General features: G+C 38.1%; 1 non-coding gene across 1 annotated transcript; it reads right to left on the reverse strand.

Moving 5' to 3' along the window:
* Nucleotides 1-15,356: 15,356 nt before the first annotated feature.
* Nucleotides 15,357-15,496, reverse strand: LOC123326043. Its single transcript, XR_006540833.1, has one exon. It is a non-coding gene; the product is annotated as a U4 spliceosomal RNA (small nuclear RNA).
* Nucleotides 15,497-21,393: the final 5,897 nt, after the last annotated feature.

The raw sequence follows: 21,393 nt of genomic DNA on the forward strand, positions 1-21,393 counted from the left end.
GGTGAATTTGGCCATAGAAGTAGACATGCATAGAGGGAAGATCATGGGAAGACATATAGCAAGATGAAAGGCATTTGACAGCAGATACAAGGATTGGAGCAATGCATGTATAAGGAAAACCGGCCAACACCAGAAGCTAGAAGAGACAAGGAAAGAATCTCCCCTGAAGCCATTGGAGAGAGAAACCAAGGCCCTGATTTCAGACTTCTAGCCTGCAGAAGTGTGAGACAATACGTTTCTACTGTTTTAGGCCATGAAGTTTTGGTGCTTTGTATGATAGCCCTAGGAAACTAACACAGTGCTTAATGCACTGATAATTTCCAAAGGAAACTGAACAAATGCTCCTTCTGTGTATTGAAAATAATGACAATGACAATACCAGTGATGATGTAATACATGGTAGCAGTAGTGATAACACTGATAACCCCCATTTATACAATTTATAAAATTCCCGCTTGTGCCAGGAACTACCTAGATACTTTAATACATTTTTTTATCACAAAGAAACTGAGTCTCCTGTTTAGGTGGTCTGGCAAAATTACAAAGATTTTAAGTGCCAGGGGCAGGATTTCAGCCCAAAGCCTTCTCTTTTGACCAGCTCATTCCATTTCTCTCCCCCCAAAAATCAATTGTTTGTGAACTGACTTATTTCAAAGGCATTTTAGGATATATCTATTTCAGTTTCACTGCAGATTTTCCCTGTGAACCAAGTAAAAACTAAATTAGAGGAAAGAAGTTGACTTTGTATGAATACCTACTATTTCAAAACCCATGTGTATCTACATTATTGTATGTAGGCATTTGATCCTCACAACCAATAATCTCATGAAGTAGGTATTTCAGTTTTTACCTTTCATGAGAAAACTCAGGCTCAGAGGAAACTATAGTGCTATTTTCTTAATTACAAAGTGTAAAGAATGTGGTTTCTGCAGTACTGTTCAGCAGGGCTCTATTTCAGCAGGAAGGACACTACAGCTTGAGCTAGGAAATCTGTGTTACAGAATTCTGGCCTGGGACTTGGCTACACATAAACCTATTGGCTGTCTACTTCCCAAACAATAAAATGTGGACAATATCAATTTCACTGCCTACCTTACAGAACCGTTAGGAGAATTCAGTGCAGTAATATTTGGAAACCTGTTGTATACTCTTTACCATATCACTTTAGGACAATTTTATTTAGAACAAAAAAGACAAGGAAAAAAGGGGAAAGGAACATTGGATAGTACTTATTAAGTTCCAGGGAACACCGCAGAAATGATCTCATTGAATATTCACAACAAGTGCATCTCAGTTTTTATCTCTACAAATGCAGAACCTTAGATGAGGCCAGTGCTTGGACCAACATCACAGAGGGTTTAAAATAGAGGACTTTGGAGATATGATGGGGAAAGGGAGTCACAATCCCTTGTCCTTAAAGAGCATACAGTCTAACTGAAGAGAGAGACAATAATCACAAATCAAATACAAAATTACAATAGCAAGAAAGGCCGAAAAAAGGAAATTACACAATCTTTCTCCTCTGGGAAGCTATACCCACCTTCATACCACCGTTGTTATGGCAGAACCGAGAACACACTCCACACTCAAAAATTTCTTTTTAATTCATATCCCTTAAATAAAGAGAATGTTTTCTTTCAGCCTTTTTGACCAAAATAACCTTGAAATTCCAACATCTTGGTCTAATATGTGTGTGCCCATTTGGGTTTCTCTTCTATTGTTTTGGATTAGCTCATGGTTTCATGATTGTGTTGAGAAGAAAAAAATATATATACTTCTCTGCCACTGGAATAAAAGGGTTTTGTGATCAACCTTTTCCTCCTTGGTCATCTTGTGACTGTGTTTACCCCTCTGGGTCTACCATGTGATGACTGGTCCTTCCCTGTGGAGAACTGAATCCTTCCACTGGTACCTTAACACCTCTCTCGAAGAGAAGGCATCTGAGCCATTTTGATGAAGTTCTTTGATGATGCAGGGCCTCAAGGCAGTCAGGGACAAAGACTTTGATGTGATAAGAGCAACTGGGGACCAATTTATGGTAACTTTCTGGGTCTTAGAAGGCCAGAAGGAAGAGCCTCTATAATTGGAAGAAGGAAGTGGGGAACTTATTAATAATGATGAAAATGAGGTGATGATTATAAGAAAAAAAAGTGGTAACATCAACAACCACACAACAAGAGTAGATACCATTTGTTTAGAGCCTGCCCTAAGTGCAAGGTTTTTCATGCATAATCTCTGATTCTTAAAACAGTTTTATAGGATAGCATATTCAGTTCAGAGATGAGAAAAATGAAGATCATGGTCACAGATGAAGCAAATGACAGTACATGAGTTCACAAAGCCCAGGCACCATTCTGCCCCTGAAGTTGATTTCTCTGCTGTAAATGTTGAAGGCATATCCAGACTGTAGCTCATCTATTTGGATCCTATCACATTGTCCATTTTAAGTCATTCTTATCTCCTATAGCTCTTGATCTTGTCCCTATCCCTCTAGCCATCCAACAGAGAAAAACCATATGGAACTGTTTCCCTATGTCCTTCCAAGACTTCAAGGACCATTCATTTCTAGACACCTGGTACCAGTACCATGTGACTACCCTCGGTACACATGAGACTGGACTCTGTAGAGTTTTAGCACCAGTTACGATCAGACACTTAAACATACTCCTTCAGATGATGTATTTTCAATTATGAAATTTACTCTTTGAATAGAATCAGTTTTCTCAGCTCTTGGCTCTCCCAATTTTGGCTTTGTTTCTCTTTCCATTCAACATGTACTTCTAACATCCCCATATAACTTGTGACAATTTTTTTTTTTACTAGCTCTGAAAACTGATAAGGTAGAACATAGGGGGATTTTGGCCATCTTGGCTCTTTAGTAATTGTTGAGGGGTATTGGATCTAAATTCCCCCCCCCTTTCTTTTTTAATACAATACCTTGAGTTAATACTAATATACATGATCTCTCAATAAGTGGTAAAAATGTACTAATTTAATAATCATTACAAGGATTCTAACACCCTTAAGTTATGGCTTTCCAGTAAAAGACAGATTAGAAAACATGGCTTGGGCCAGAGGATTAATTTGTACTTCCCACTTCTCCATCAAACTGAAAAGAAGCATACATTGAGTGTTTTTAAAATGTGTGGATGGCAGATGTGCCAGGGCACTGACATTCAGAGCAAGAAGATCAAGTTAAAGGGGTAGATTAAAGGATTTAGGCAAATTAATCCTACCCATTTACTAAATGGTCCAGTAGATATTATAACATTCTTTTCCTTTTTTTAAAACATTTTATTTATCTATTTAGAGAGAGAGAGAGAAAGAGAGCATGCAAGAGCAGGGGGAGGGGCAGAGAGAGAGACTCTCAAGCAGACTCTGCACTGAGCACTGAGCCTGATGCGGAGCTTGATCTCGTGATCCCAACCAAGATCATGACCTGAGCTAAAATCAAGAGTTGGATGCTTAACCAACTGAGCCACCAAGGTGCCCCCATGACATTATTTTCTAAGCAACCATTTTTCCTCCCTTGGGGAGAATCTTGAGTGTAAGTCTGAAGTCTATATACAGGCTGAGATTGGAATTTCCCTTCCAATTTCCCAACATGTTTTCCTCTTAGTCCATAGTAGTTTACCACAAAGTCTGTTTTCAACCAAGTTGTGTATGTTTATATTCTCCCTGGAGAACAGGTCAGCTTTGGGCTTTGTGAGGTTAACACTCCGGTATATGTCTCTGATTCTTATATAACCTCCTGGGCCCAGAAATGGGCAAATCAATCCACTAATAGTTATGTGTCTAAGAGGGAATTAAGGAAAAAGAAGAAGACGAAGAGACAGAAAAACATCTTTTCCATATAATGTCAAGAGAATTTAAATACGGTATACTCCTTATCATTGAATGAAGACTTACTTATGCCTTACCCAGTGCATAATATATAGTGCTTTAATGATAAATGGATGGATTATGACACAGAAATCCTATCCCAAATGAGAGGACACTTAGATAGTGGAAAAACTCATAAATTATGAATCAAAGTACCTAGGTCTAGTCTCATGTCATCCTGACATTCATATGGCCCTAGGGAAATCATTTGAAGTTCCTGAGTCTCATGTTATTCATCTGTAAATTAAAGCCATATTTCCCTTGACTACTTCATATGCTTGATCTTCAAGTTGCCAAATAAAGTAAACAATATAATTTTTAAATTGCAATAGTTTGGCTACCATCCCCTTATTCATAAGAGCATAAGATTTGGAGTGATCTTCTTCCTCCTATTAGACTCTCTTTTGGAACTTACAAGGGCGGTCTTATGGCTCCAATCCCTTGGCATATACAGCCATCAATTCAGCCTTTCTGGTCTTGGGGGAAATACAACCTTTCCAGAATGATGGTTGATTCTGAAATCCAGTGCTTGCACATCATGGCTTAAATAAAGGCAGCGTGAGGTGAGAAAGGATAGGGATAAGAGCCATCTCTGTGCTCCACCTAGAGTGGTAGCTTCTTTTCCTTCTTTCTTTTGCTTAGCCACCATCTCATGCTGTGGGATGTGTGCTAGACAGAAGGTGACTTCCAATCTGGCTTGAAAGAGCTCTCTTCCCCATTCAATTTGCCGTCCTTCTTCCCTTTCTGTGATACATGCCCAACATCTAATATTGGCATGCCATGGCTCACTGTAGAGCTCTATAATCTACGCCCAATTAAAGTTTAGTTTTATTTTACATATTCTATTTACTGACTTTATGCTTTTATGACTTATTAATTCATAACTTTATTTTTTCTGATCACTTTCTGGCCAAGCCTTAGAAAGAAGTTGGAAGGGCCATGTCTGTTTTGTTTCCAAAGTGTCTTGGCAAGCTGGAGAGATGACCGTGCCTACAAAAACTATCTCCCATGAGTCTAACACTCTGGTGCACTCACAAAAGTTTCAGTTAGGTCACTGAGTGGAGCCAAACTCTTTCCCTTCATGAAGTCTAGCAGCTTATGCAAGCCTTTTTTTTTTTTTTTTGAAGATTTTATTTATTTATCCATGAGAAACAGAGACAGAGAGAGAGAGAGAGAAGCAGAGGGAGAAGCAGGCTCCCAAGGAGCAGGGAGCCCGATGCGGGGCTCGATCCCAGGACCCCGGGATCATGACCTGAGCCGAAGGCAGACGCTTAACCATCTGAGCCACCCAGGCGCCCAAGACTCTTGACTTCTATTACTATGGTTGCCCCAGGCTTCCTTCCTTATTACCTACCATTCGGTTAACAAATATGGAAAGAAGCATACAAACATATTTAAGCTTTCATTTCACTTTTGTAGGATCAGGCTCTTCCTTCATAAAATAATTTTTTTTCATATCACTATTGATAATTTTATTAAAGAGAGGGGCAATCTGAATGAGAAATAGTTAAAAATAACTACAGCACCAAATATCTTATTCATCTTTTTTTATAACTGAAGTAAAAATTTAAGGCAGATCAGTAAGTAGAAATAACACTGGTCTGAAGCAAAAGGTCTCAGTTCTCTTCTTGACTTGCTAATTATTATTTTTTCAACATAAAATATTTATAACTGTTTTACCTTCTTCACTGGCTGATGATGCTTATGAAATTAAGTATTATATAAGAAAGTGCTTTGTAAACCTTAAACTATTATACAAATATAAGAAATAAATATTAGTGAAGAACTTAGAATACTACAGAGTTGGTTTGCTCCCCTTCCCCAGCCAGGAAAATTTTTCTGGACTTCAAATTTCACATCCATAAAAAGATGCTTGTAGAAAGTGAAACTAAGGTCCCTTCTAGTTCTAATATTAGATCATTCTAAGTGGGTTGGACATTTCATCCAAGATATTTTAAGGGAATAAAGCACTTTTCTAATCAAAGAACTTTTCAAAAGAGAACACTTTGAACCTTCCTTATGAGTCATTTCACAGTTGGGGGACACCTTCTAATTTTATTTTCAACCATCGCCAATCAATCACTGAAGGAAGGGAAATAACCTGAGTTATAACTTTTAAAAAGGCTTAACGATTCAGCCTAGCAGAAAAATGTCTATGGTGTAAGGAAATCACTCATTTTCATAAAATGTGGACGTTCAAACTGTCCACTAAGTTGAGAGCATTTAAGAGGCAAATGTAGCTGAATAATTTGTCAGAAAAGTATATAAAAGGGATATTATGGCTGATTTCCTTAAGAGATCATAATCAGCACTGGTTGCAACAGAAATGGTCTCATCCTTGTCCTAAGGCTGCTTTAAAGAAGCCATAAGTCTCCTTGGAACACATTTTAACAACAAACCCCCTAATTTTATAGATGGAAGAGAGCTAGAAAAGTAAAGTGACTAATCCAAGGTCATAGAGCAAGTTGGCAAAAGAAACAAAGTTAGATATTGGTTATAACTCCAATTCTAGTTTTCTTTTCCTGTATAACATTGCTAATAGAAAACTGCATTTTAGGAAGATTCATATTCTCCATCCATCAAGAATAGAAACGGCAAAAGCTCAGCACGTTAGCATATAAGTATAAAAGCAGAAGGCAGTATGTATAAGTGTATAAACAGTGTTTTTGAATAGTGTGATTTCTATTAAAAACATTTTGATGATCTCCTCTCTTTATATTATATTGGGTATAGTGAAAATTAGTTGATTGACAGATCACTGTGTTTACAACAGAATTAAAGAGAGCTGTTGAGGGGCACCTGGGTGGCTCAGTCAGTTGGGCATCTGCCTTCAGCTTGGGTCATGATCCAAAGGTCCTAGGATCGAGTCCTGCATCGGTCTCCCTGTTCATCAGGGAGCCTGCTTCTCCCTCTGCCAGCCATTCCCCCTGCTTGTGCTCTCTCTGACAAATAAATGAATAATTTTTTTTAATTTAAAAAAAATAAAGAGAGCTGTTGTCTTTTGGGCACTCGCAACCAGCAGAGGAGCTACCACCGAGCAGCTGTGAGATTTAATATCAGTTAGAAACCCTCCCATCTCTAGTTTTCATATGGCTACCTAGGCTTGATATCAAACATTCAGATATTAGCAGGGGCCCCAGAACTTTCCATTAGTTTGCTGACTCATGAGCTCCTACTCAGTCCTTCAAATCCTATAATTATTTTGACACAAGTTATCTCTGACCTCAAAGGTCCCCGAGAGACCCAATTTAGGATACTGTTCAATCTCCAAGTTTCTTCAGTAGTGTTAGTGATAACTTCTATTCATGGCAAGAGAGAGAGATGACTATGCCCACAACAACTATCTCCCATGAGTCTAAGAATCTGGTGAATTCACAAAAGTTTCAGTTAGGTCACCAAGTGGGGCCAAAAACTAACAAGGCTTCAATTCATGCACTCCCACAGTCTTTCTTCCAGAATATCAGATCTGAGAAATGAGGAGATTACACTCTACCACGGGGCGTCAACCTTGTTACAACCAAAGAACATTTTTTTATTTGTGAGCACCATTAGTTTGTTAGTTTTTTGAACACCATTTTTAGAAGGCAAATGTCTACCAAATAAATTACATTTATTCTATAATGGTTACCTCTTTTTATATCCGTTCGTGGTTGGGCACAGAAACATGTAACTGTCTATAATCGCTTCCTATCAGCATGTGCTTTCCAGTTGTAATCATTTCAGCCAAACTGACATTCCAGTAAATCTGTATACTCTTGTTGGAAGGAATGCATAACACCTATTTTAGTAGTAGACATATTGAAAAGTTCTGTAGTGCCTCCGACATTACCATTAACAAGTCAGGAGAATTCTTGCTCAGAATTATCCCTGTGGCCCCCTGGAATTGAGAAATGTAACTATCTCTTGATACTCAACACTCGGTGGAACTACCTAAGTAGATAATTGGACCATCCTCAGAATAGAAGGGAAAACAGGTATTAAGAAGAAACTGAGATATTCAGGTTTTATTCATTTTTAATTAGACTACACACCTTCAGGTGAAACACATTTTCTTGGTTACATTTTGTGGGGGTGTTAATGCATTCCTAACTCATGATGAGTCAAAAGTATATTTCAGAGAAATGTTGAAATTGTCCCCAGTAAAACCTGAAAACTTAAGAGAACCCTGTGGTTTGAACAGTCTTCTTTTAGAACTCCTGCCTCTAACCATATGGGTTGCTGAGTAATATATATTTTTAGGAAGATAACATATACCGTATACCATTGCAATTCTGGTAAAAAAGAAGTAACTCGCTCTTCACAGTCATATATCAACAGTGATTAAAATCCTTGTGCTCTAGCTCTGAAGGTGTGGTTCTACGACCCCAGGAAGACCCGAACCTTTTCAGGGGTTAGTTTCTGCAACCATCCACTGAAGAGGTTGAACTAGAGTCATTCAAACACCTTAGGCAATCTTTGAAGTCCTTTCTAGACATAAAGTTCTAAGCATCATGCGTCTATAGAACATGTCATCTAGATTTGGGTATTCTGACATCTCAACCCTTGCTTTCTGAGCAGAGAATTCTTTGACAAACATTACCAGTTCCACACTATTTACTCCATGTGATTTGATTTCATGTCTTACTGATCCATTCCTTCACTCAATCATTCAATAGAACTTTATTAAATAGCTACTCCGTGCCAGGCAGAGAGCCAGGAACCACATACAGAGGAAGTATAAAGACACAGGGTCTATCTTTAAGGCACTTAGGACTAGCGGTTGCAACTCAAGTGATCGGGTAATTGTGATTGAATGTGGCTGAAATGTTGTGGTTGAGGGGCATGGTGCCGTGGACACACATGGGAGACAGACTTATGGCGGGAAGGAACCCCCAGGGGGAAAAAGTGACCCTCAGAGAGTGAACACAAGTTAGTTGGATGAAGAATGGATTTGCTGTCATGAGCACGGCCAAGAAGGGTTTGGCAATGTATTTGGATTTGATCTTAAATGTAATGACGGGTCACTGGAGAATGTACCTAGTGGGGGTGATATGGTCAGATTTGCATTTAGAAAGATCACTTGGGCTGCAGAAGAAAGGTAAAAGATGGGAGAGCAGAGGGCAAGAAAAGCAGAAAAAAAAGAGGCTTTTGCCAAAATTCACGAGGAGGACTGATCTAAAATACTGTAGGGTTTTTTTTTTTTTTTTGGTTCATATATATAAAAAAAACTACAGGAAAAAGAAGGCCATGAAGAAATTTGAGAGACATGGGCTGGGGGAAAAAGATGACAGGACATAAGGACACAAAGGGATGAATGTTATGGTTAAATTCTTTGGCTCTAAAATTCAGTCTCAAATCACCTTATAAATTAGAGCAAATATAATTGACCACATGTTAAGCCTGTAGATATCCACAGCTGCACTTTGTATCTTTCCCTACAGACCCTCTACTGAGGTTTTAATGATTGGGAAAAAGCAGCATGACAAAAATCCTTTACCAAACAAAAATATCCCCAAACCCCATTAGACAGTGCGTAATGAAATGTTACAAATGGAGGATTACAAAGGAAAAATATAAATGACCATAAATCCAGGGGGAATCAGCTCTTCTTTCCAGATTATATTCAACTTTAATAAAGAAACTTAATAAGCTCATGCATTCCTGCCAGCTTTCGATATGGCCACTGCTGATCAATAGCATTTATTTCTAGAAAGAGGGACTAGGGAGGGATGTCAGAGCAGCATGTTGATGCTAAGGCTTGTGAGTAATGACATAGTGTGGCTGGTAATGAAGATTTGATAGAGGAAACAGCCCAGTAAGCTTATCTTTGTCTCTGAATATCAAACTGCATGCCTCTCCTCCAGATCCTATTAACACCTCTTATTCTACAACTGGGTTGTGGGCTTCATGTCATCTCAAAGGAAAACAAAAAAGAAAATGCTGTTTATTTTTCCCTGTGTTTACGAATCTAAATAAAACTCAAGGCTTTCAAGTTGGAAATGAAATTTTTGTCAGAGGCTGATTTCATGTAACAGAGGATAAGTTTACAGATAATCAGAGCTCTCCTGCGATGGTGTGGGCTATTGTAGAAGGAGAGGGGCAATGATTTTCTTACCTATAAATATATACAAGAGGAAAGCAGATGAACATCACTTAGGAACACTGGGAAGAATATTCCTGCATTGGGGCAAATTTTGGCTAAGTTAATTCTGAAGGCTCCTTTTAAATCCAAAATTCTCTCTCCCTCTTCCTTTTCCTTCCCTCTCCAACATCCTTTTCTTCCCCCTCACACATTCTGTTTTAAATACAGACCCTGTGGTTTTTCAGAAGAACACTTAAACATAGTTTACAGAGATGTTGACAATAAAACACAATATAAGGAAAATAAGGAAATGGAGGCAAAGTAAAAATAGGAAAATATGACACTAAGCAGAGATTATGATCCAAAATGTACACCACAGAACAGTACATAATTCCTGGAGGTGAGCCAAAGGTTTTGCTCAGTGACTCTTCGTCGCCCAAATCATGTTACTCTAAGACTAATAAATTAAAGGTAGAAGTATAAACACAATGGCAAAATTCACTCCTACTTTGAAAAGGGTAATTTAGAAGAAACAACATATTTTCTGAAGAAAAATTTATTTTTTCTCTGTTCTGACCTCTGAAATTTCTCTTAGGAATTCTCATAAAAATAGGACTTGGTGACATGGTAGATTACATCCTCAAAATACTCCTACAGTTATTCCTACGTAATAATCTTTGTATGAGAGTCTAGATTAACTTCAACCTGTGAAGATATAATTAAGCCCTAAGAACAGGATTCATCATCAAGTTACCCATTTGATGTGGCCCATTCAAGGCCAACAAATGTCTGGCTCATTGTAGTTTTTTTGTACAAGCTGATTCTCAGATAAATGAATAAATGAATGAAACGAATGAATGAATGAATGCATGAACAAGAATTCATGGTGGATCTAGTTTTCCTGCTGGAGTGAGCAATGTTTTCCTCTTCTCCCATTGGTAGGAAATATTTTCTTTGAGTTTTAATCAAAAGCCTCCATTGCTTTTTATATTTTGATATTTTATATTAAAATGCTAGGGAAATAATCTGAATTATCAGTAACTTGAAATGGTCGATGTATATACTTTTAGGAAACTACCACTCAATCTAATTTTTCTTTAAAACTGACCCTAAATGAACTGAGACATCATAGCCTCTTTGTAAAATATTTTAGAAGAAAAATAAGAAGAGGATAAAGACAGTACCATCCTGAAGGAAGTACTAAGTGAAAAAGGTCTGAATTCAAGTCCCAGTATTATTGTTTACCACTTGTATACTTTTGAATAAGAAAATCAATCTGAGTTCCAGTCTTCTCATCTCTATAAAGAAAATGTCAATACTGCCTTCCAGTTTTGTTGTGAGGCTAAAATAAAATAATGTAAACCAAAATGGTTTATAAATTGTTACGTGTTATACAAAGGTAAACGGTGGCTGTTTTTATGAGGAAAAAATATTAAGTCATTGGAATTCTCATAATCAAACTAACTACTAGATTCCAAAGTATACATTGCCTTTGGAATACAGACAAATTTTGCTTATCCATAATTATGGAGGCTTTCCATAATCATCTCTGGGGTCCAGTGGAAAGATAAAATATAGAAACGAACCAGGTCATCTTTTTCTCTACCTTTTTAAGGTAGAGTTTTTTAGCAATAAATAATCACTTGAAAAAACAATGGGAATTCTTGTTTCAGATACAAGTAAAGTATTTCTAGTAGCAAAGACTAGAGATGAAATGTCTAATAGAATAAATTATCTAGGGCAATAGGATGCAGAAGTTTTATTGCTAATGGTCAGAAAAACTGTGATCATACAAATAGAGAAAAAACTTCAAATAAACAGAAATTTCCATCAGCCAGAAATTATTCTGCTTCATGCTGTATCTATGCAAAGATATAATAATAACAGATAGAATGACAGACAATAGTCTGGGTCTCATGTGCTCCTCATTCTAGGTTCCTGTATCTGCTGTAGACCTGAAACAACTGCATGTCCTTCACGAACTTTTTCCTGGTGCCAAAAATTCTGTTTTCTCTCATTTCTGAAACACAGGAGTATTTATTTCCCCCTCTCCAATAATTTCTATGAAATTCTATTTTTTTAAGTATCATTGACTCAACCAACTTTTATTACACACCTTCTATTATGTTCTAGGTACCATGCTTAAATATACAAAAGACGTAGAGCCCAGGAGAAGGGAAAGGCATCCGCACATTCATTCAATCAATATTAGAGGTACACTGATAAATGCATAGTTTCTGGTGGAAGAGTAAGATCAATTCTACCTGGAGTAGTAAGAGATCATAAGATGTGATGCACCATGAGGTGCCTTGAAAGTTGAGCATTAGCCAAGAGGACTGGTATAGGGGTAGAGCATTTCTGGAAGAAAACATCAACATTAGCACCGGCATTGAATGAGAAACATTTATGTGCAATCAGAAACTGCAAGCAATTGGATAGGACTGAAGAAAGAGAGGAGGCTGGAAATAGGGCTTGGGGCATATGATGGTGTACTTTGAATGGCATGCTCAAGCATTAGGTCGAATATTCATGTAAACAATGAGACACCCAATGGAATTAAACAGAAGATTTGATTTGTGTAATGAACAGGTCAACCTATGACAGATAGAGGAAAGAAAGCAAAAATGTGTATGTATGTGTGTGTGAGAGAGAGAGAAAGACACAGAGACACAGAGAGACAAAGATACCAGTTACAACAGAAGCTATTAGAATAGGGAGGCAAGAGATGATCATACCCGTATTTAAGAATTGTTAAACAGAATCTCCAGAGCTAAATGATTGCCTAGATTGAGTATAGAGGTGTGTAAGAGAGAGGAAAAACACCAAGAGAACTCCTGAATCTCTGGTGAAGGGCCTGATTGGATCTCGATGATAGTCATCATAGACAAAAAAAAAAAAAATGCAGGAAAAAGAGCAGACATTCCATCTGACTGAGCAGATTTGAGGTGCTATGAAGCACCTAAATGGAGCTATTTCCTATGCAGCTGGGTATACAAGTCTGAAGGAATCTGGGCTGAGAAAACAGATTTGGGAGACATCCATATTTGGCTGAATTCCAAGCTATAGTAGAAGGGTCAGGCTGGCAACTGACAGGGAAAATAAATGCCAAGACAGAGCCCTATATAATGTATCAAAACAAAAAAGAAGACCCAGCAAAGGAGTCTACAAACAACGTCAGAGAGAGGAGAAGAATCCATCAAAAGAGATGTTTAAGCCATAGAAAGGAATGAATCAAGAAGAGTAGCCAATGGTATCAAGCCCATTTGAGAGAAGGGATAAACACCAAATCTGGCGATTACAAAGCCACCTGAAGGCATTTTTATAAAGATGTTTCAGGGGAGGCAAAGCCCAACTGCAGATGAGTACAAAGAGTGCTTAAATAAAGGAGAAAAATGTAAGAACTTGTGTCAAAAAATATTCCAAGGCAATCAAATTTAAAAGTAGAACTTGTAGCCTTGAATAGGGTCGCTACCTTATTTCCACAATTAGACTTCAAAATTTGGGAATCAGTCAACTCTTGACCTTCATGTACCAGGAACATTTCTTTTTTTTTTTTTTCTTTTTCTTTTCTTTTTAAAGATTTTATTTATTTATTTGACAGAGAGAGAGAGAATGAGCACAAGCAGAGGGAGTGGCAGGCAGAGGCAGAGAAAGAAGCAGGCTCCCCACAGAGAAGGGGGAACCCGATGCGGGGCTCGATCCCAGGACTCCGGGACCATGACCTGAGCCGAAGGCAGTCGCCCAACCAACTGAGCCACCGAGGCACGCAACCAGGAACATTTCTTAGACCATTTTGTGTATTCAGAAAATATTCAAAGCAAATTTGACATTTGATGAGAATAATACTCAAAAATAAGTATAAATGAGACTGAGGTATTTAAATCAATAAAGAGAATTTTATTTATGTTTCCTGTTACTTTATCAAATGGGATAGGGAAACCTATCTACAATTTTTAGAAAGCCTCCATTCTCAAATCAATTTCTCCAGTGATAGCTCCATTGTAATTACTAGAGCCACAGCAGCTTTGTGATTATAAAGTTTGTCTGCAGATGAAATTGCACCATTGGCCAAATATGTGGACCTCCTTGGGGAAAAATTCCACATGCCTGAAGGTATCTGTTTGGGTAGAAGGCCCTACACCAGCACATACCCAACTACACTTTCATGGTCATTTACATTTGGAAATAGGGTTGTCCTTTCATTCATTTTCAAATGTTTTTTGTTGTTGTTTTGTTTTGTTTATTTAATTTAGAGAGAGAACGAGAGAGAGAGCACAAGCAGGGGGAGCAGCAGAGGGAAAGAGAGAAGAAGCCTCCCCGCTGAGCTGGGAACCCGATGCCAGGCTCCATCCCAGGACCCTGAGATCATGAACCTAGCTGAAGACAGACACTTCACCAAATGAGCCACCCAGGCACCCCTCAATTTGGAATGTTGCAGAGGAATAATATTTGGTCCTATGTTGGCATTGTGAAATGTGTGATGCTTGAATGGAAGAAAAGAATAAAAGCTGACTTTTCACGAGGAGAACTTATGTCAGTGTTTTCTAGTCTTTCTTCCCATGCTTCAATAAATTACTGGGTTAGCTCCTTAGGTGCACACAATGGCTTATTTCCTCTCCCTGGAAGCAACATTACCTAGGGAAGGAATCTGGATGGAAATGTGACAGGATGGGATGAAGTGGGTGTTATGCAAATTTGGAAATCCCAGAAGCAAGTTACCAGAGGAAACAAAGCAGGTGACTGAGATGCCATGGGAAGGCATCTGGGCTTTGAGAGGAGTCAGCATTTTGCAGAAATCTCAAGTGCAAATAAATTTCTGTTCCTTTACCAGGATTAACTACAGAGTAGGAACCCAGTGGGAGTCAAAAGACTGTTATTTAGCATTTGCTTGGCATTGACCACCATCTGGCCTGGGTCAAAGACTCTTTTATGTCTATACAGTTAACTGATGTAGAACAAAAACATACAAAGAGATTATATATCCATGTCTTTATTAGCAGCCTAAATTTATAGCACTTTACTTAAATTACAAACTATTTAAAGTTCCAAAATACTCATAGCAACAATTTATTTCCCCTGGGGGTGCCTGGGTGGCTCAGTTGGTTGAACCTCTGACTCTTGATTTCAGCTCAGGTCATAATCTCAGGGTCATGGGACAGAGCCCTGACTGGGCTCCATGCTCAGCGTAAAGTCTGCTTGTCCCTCTCCCTCTGGTCCTCCTCCTGCTTTTGCTCTCTCTCCCTCTAAAATAAATAAATAAATAAATAAATAAATAAATAAATAAATAATCTTAAAAAAATACACACACACATACAGATTCCCTCTGGACTTATATACTCCCATGGACTAAACTGTGTCCCCCCCAAAATTCACATTTTTTGTGTGAAAGCCCTAACTCCCAACATGACTGTATTTGGAGCCCTAACTCCCAACATGACTGTATTTGGAGCCCTAACTCCCAACATGACTGTATTTGGAGATAGGGCCTTTAATTAGCAATAATGATGCCTCGGATAAACCTCATTGGTTACGATACTGCCACTGCGCAAAGCTGAGATAGGGCCTTTAAGGGAGTAATTACAGTTAGATGAGCTCATAAGGGTAGGGCCCTAATCCAATAGGATTAGCAACCTTATAAGAAAAGGAACAGACACCAAACCCCTCCCCTCATTTACTTGCTTGCGTACATGCAGGCTTTCTCTTTCTACACAAGCACAGAGCAAAGGTCGAGGACACAGAGAAGGTGGCTGTCTACAAACCAGGAAGAGGGGACTCACCAGAAACTAAACTTTCCAGCACCTTGATCTTGGACTTCTTGCCTCCAGAGCTATGAGAAAATAATTTTTTGTTGTTTAAGCCATCCAGCCTGTGGTAACCTGTGATGGCAGCCCAAGCAGACTAAGACAAATACCATCCCAAGATGCCATCTAATCAAGTTAGACATTGGTTCATGATTTATAAGTCAATCATCTTAGCATATGTTAAAAGGTCATTCACGAACTAGACCCACTCTTTCTAGTTTCCTAGCTTCATCTCCCACAGTTGCTTATCTATTCTATAACCTTTGGCCCAATAATACCAAATTGCTTGCTTACATAATAAAGTGTTCCATGTTTCTGTGCCTTTCCACAAGCTTTTCCTTAAATTTGGACTTCATACCCAGAAAAACATATAATATGGCATACCTTGTTCTAGGTCCTAAGTCTCCCTTTTTACTAAATGTGTGACTGGGAAAGTTACTAATTAACTCTGTTCTATCTCTGCAAAGAAAAATAATAATAGTCTGTACTTCATAGGGCTTGTGTTAGTGAATTTTTCTACAAAATAAACACCAAAATCTCAGTAGCTGATGACAACAACAACAAAAATCATTTCTTGTTCACATTGCATATTTATCTGGTCAGCTGCAGTTTTGCATGGTTCTGCCTGATTCTGCATATGGCTCTGCCACACATGTCTTATTCCCATACCCAGGCTGAGGAGGCAGATACCATGGTGGATACACCTATTCTCACTACAGAGAGAAAGGAAAAAAAAAACAAAAACAAAAAAAACCAAACAAACAACTAACCAAACCATGCTATTGCTCTTAATGAGTTTGCTTAGATGGGCATAGTTACATCTCTTCATGGCCAATGCGAGTCATATGGCTAAGCCTAAAATCAATGGGATGGGGATACTGTTTCCACAAGAGGTATACAAGATACATAGCAATGGGCAGGAATGTAGAGGCCTCTTACAGGGAAGAGGAAAAGTGAATAACTGTGAATAATAATAATGCAATCTCCAGAGATGATACTTGCTTATGGTCAATTATTGTTATTAAAGTCCAGATTACGGGCGCCTGGGTGGCTCAGTCATTAGGCGTCTGCCTTCCCGGCTCAGGTCATGATCCCAGGGTCCTTGGATCGAGCCCTGCATTGGGCTCCCTGCTCCACGGGAAGCCTGCTTCTCCCTCTCCCACTCCCCCTGTTTGTGTTCCTGCTCTCGCTATCTCTTTCTCTGTCAAATAAATAAATAAAATATTTTTAAAAAATAAAACAAAAAAATAAAGTCCAGATCAGGTGTTATCTCTTCTCAGAAGATTCTTGGACATATTTCCACCTACCCACAACCTCTAAAATGGTCAGATACCTGCTCTGCACTAAAGTTTTGCACCATACACATGCTGCTCTGTGATTCATTTCTATCCATGTTTCACTTTTCTTCCAAGATTGAGGGACACTGCCATTGTTCAGTAATTGAATCAACACTTGGTGAATGGCTACTTCTGCACTAAGTATGGGGAGGGTAAGGGGAGAGGCATACTCTGCAACAATAAACCTCACAGTCTAGTAGGAGCATTAAACAAGTACACAGGTACTCCAAATATAACATAAGTGCAATAATAAGGCAGGTGCCTGGCAGTAAATATTGCTCTAATCTGAATTAATCATATTTCCTCTGTGCTGAGCTAATTCAACTTTAGCTTCAAGGAGCAAGAGCCCCTCCTTAAGACTCTTTATAATTTGTGCCTTTCTTGGTGCAAACAATGGTTCCTGCATACTTTCTGATGCCACAAATAGGTAGGAGAATCAAGACTGAGGTTAGAAGTAGAAGACCAAAATGTAAACTAGTAATACACAGATATAAGGGTCTACCTCAGAAGGTTTAATGTGGATTCAGTGGTAGTGCTGGTACTCACACAGACAAGGGAATGGATGAACATTTTCAGGAATCCCTTAGCAGCAGATATAGCAAAAGGAAACAATGCTTTCTCTCAACAACAATACTAGGAATGTTTTAATAGTGCAAGATAGAATGGCATTTTGCAAACTTACTATTAGCAGCAGATCTTTTTTTAAATTAACAAAATATATAAAATAGAAGATATGCCTCCAAGGCATAGGCTGAAACTGCCATTTGAGAAGAAAACACAGGAGAGACTTTTAATCTCAGGAAACAAACTGAGGGTTGCTGGAGTGGAAGGGGGTGCGACGGATGGGGTGGCTGGGTGATGGACATTGGGGAGGGTATGTGCTATGGTGAGCGCTGTGAACTGTGTAAGACTGATGAATCACATACCTGTACCCCTGAAACAAATAATACACTATATGTTAATAATAAAAAAAAAAAATTTAAAAAGAAAACAGGAGAACCAGATGAAATCCTAGAAAACTCCAGTTCTCCCCCCAGCTGTCAATATAACCTTCAAAAAATTATAACCACACCCCAGGCTTTAGTTCTCTCATCTATCAAGAGGAGATTAGATCAAAAGGAAGGTTCTCCACATTTTTCTTTCTGATATACCTGATGAATAGGACACCCTCTCATCAACAGCAGCGTGTCACGATGGCAGTGAATCTTAGAAAAGTCAAGAATACAAAGCTCTAGCAGAATCACATGTTGGGGTGTTGGAAAGTCACATTTGTTACTGTTCTATGGTTTTCGATTCAAGAATCGCTGGGCTAGAATCTTCCTAAGGGCTAACATGATAACTCTGCCCCCCGCTTTTTTTTGAGTGTTTAAAACTTTAGGAAATTATGGGTGACATCAAAGGGAAATTATTTTACTCTTTTTAACATTCCTTTTCCAAATACCAATATCTCAACCAATTAAACGATTAGCTTTCAAGGACCCTGGGAAAATATGGTAGAAGTAAAATAAATGTTTTAGAATGTACCAGGTAAAGGGATATCCTAGGCAAGGCTGATGGCCAAAGCCCTCTTATAACCCTTTTCTTAAAGCCAGGTTCAAACACACTATCTCTAGGGATTAGGCAATTTACTAAATAGACATTATATAGGCCTGAAGACTCTAGAGTTAACAAACTGTAAAGTAGCTTGGGTATTATTCTAAGTGTTTATGTAAAATCCATAGGTAGTTGATACTTCCATACCTACTTAATCTTTCCAACTGTGTTAGGAATGGAACAGATGTGCCATTTGTTTTTGTTTTAATCGACTTTTTATTTGTACTAATTTTGGACTTACAGAAAAATGATACAGTTGGTACAGTTATTGTATACTCCTTAGTTTTCCCTAATGTTAACATTCTTCATAACCATGGTATTATTACCAAAACTAATTAGTTATGAAACTAATAAATATTATCAAAACTAATGAATAGTCATCATGGGTCATAGGCTACTTTTGGTGTGAGAGTTTCTCCAGCTTCCCCAGTTTTTGATGATCTTGACAATTTTGAGGAGCACTTGTCAGGTATTCTGTGGAATGTCCTTCAATTGAGATTTGTATGATGTTTTTTCTCATGGCTACACTGGGGTTATGGTTTGTTTTAGGGAAAAACTACAGAGGTAAAGTGTCACTCTTATTACATATCAAGGGTATTTACCTTCTATATGATTTATCACTGCTGTTGTTGACCTTGGTCACCAGGCTGAGGTAGCATTTGTCAAGTTTCTCCACTGTAGGTTATTTCTCCCCTTTCCACACTGTATTCACTGGAAAAAAGTCACTATGCACAGCCCACACTTAAGGAATGGGAAATGATGTTCTACTTCCTTAAGGGTGGCGTATCTACATATTCTATTTGGAATTCTTCTGCAATGTACCAGGTTTTTAAACACATAAAATGGAATGGAAATGTATAATTTAAAAAGGAATGCACATTTATACTTTCAGCAGAATAAAACTGAATAAGCATTTGAAAAGAAAGCACAGTAGGTTACAGGATTTGGGGAGGAGGCTGAAAATCATGGCAAACAACAGAGATGTGTCGAATCCCTTCCGAACGCATGGTGTCAGGCACTGCGGGAGAAACAATGTGTACAAGAGGATGTCTGTCCTCAAGAGATTTCAATCCATTGCATTTGGGTGAGAAGTAATATTCTCCAGCAAGTACTGACCACTCTCTTCAGTGCACTTCCTTATCACCCCATGCTTGCAACCTTAAACCAATCATGCTTCATTGTGTGATGAGCTACATATTTGCCTCTCTCTAAAGGTGACATCCTCCCAGGCAGATGCTGTATTATCCCTGATACTCTGCTCATTGTCTAGAGTATCATAGCACTCAAGAAATTATGGGTATATGATGGATGGGTCAATGGATAGCTTAATTAATCTTCTCTCTCTTCTTTGTCCTACAAAATTGACTATTTTCTAATGAGTGATCCATATTTATATTCCTGTTTTCTACCCAAAGAACCTCTCATGCATTTTTTAAGGTTTTTTTTTAAATACTTATAAATTGAATGCAGTTGTAAGAAATAATGCAGAGAGATCCTATATAGCCTTTCCCCGTGTTTCCCTGCAATGATAACATCTAGCATGACTATAGTACAACAATGTACCCAGGAAATTGACATTGATATAATCCACCAACCTTTTCAGATTTTAATCAGTTTTATGTGCACTCGTGTGTGTTTAGTTCCATGAAAGTTTATCACTTGTGTACATTTGCGAGACTACCACCACCAACACAATGTATCTCAAAAAATTAAAAAAAGATGCACCTCAAAAACCCTCATGTTTCTGTAGACTGTAGTCCTCTCCCTCAGTCTAGTCTTTTGATTCTTCTATATTCCCATTGGTCCTGTTCCCATTCTTTAGAACCAGGCATAGCACATCCTGAAAATTTCTCTTGTACATCGTTCCCCTCTATAAAATCTAATGATAAATCTACCTTAGGGAAAATGGGAAACATGTAAAGTGTGTCCTTATCGTGGATTCACACCCCTTCTTTGCTGCTATACTAGGGTTATTACCACAGTGATACATTTTCTGCTCCATGATGAAAAGAAAAACCTTTAAATACTAATATTGATAAGGAACAGTATCACAGGACTCACACCATCCACGTTCGCAACACCCACACAGAGTTGGGTAGTCAGCAATGCCTGACCTGACATTGTTTATGGAAAATTAACTCTCATTTTTGTACATGTCCAGTGCTTCATTCTTGATCCGGTCTCTATTTCTATAAGAAAACAATTGCAGCTCTCTTCAGCACAGATGTGATTTTCAAACTAATTAATTGACTGATGACCTTACTCAGATGTGAAAATACACAAAACCTCAAAAAATAATTGAAATGCACTCAAAAAAGTTATTTGTAAAAAGGTATCTTTTGAGGTTAAAATACTGAAGAGTCTTACCCTAAAACATTTTCAAGTTACCTATATATAGAAGTGCAGAAGGTATATTTTGAGGGCTCATTAAGCATCTATATATAACTTTACTATAGAATCCTCTTACGTTGTGTCTAAAATCAATTTTATGAGTCACAACTTATGTACAGTTAGGATTAAAATATTTTAAGAAAACCCAGTACAATTGCTTTTGTATAATAAAGAATCCTTTCATATATTTAAAAGCAATCATGCATTTATGCAACAGATATGTAGTTGGTGCTTTCCACGTGCCAGTAACTGTGAAATGTTTTAGGAACACAGAGATAATTCAGAGAGAGTTGCTATCCTCAGGAGTTCATAATCCAGTGAGCAGACA

This window comes from Neomonachus schauinslandi, chromosome 10, assembly GCF_002201575.2.
Source record: "Neomonachus schauinslandi chromosome 10, ASM220157v2, whole genome shotgun sequence".
NCBI lineage: Eukaryota > Metazoa > Chordata > Mammalia > Carnivora > Phocidae > Neomonachus > Neomonachus schauinslandi.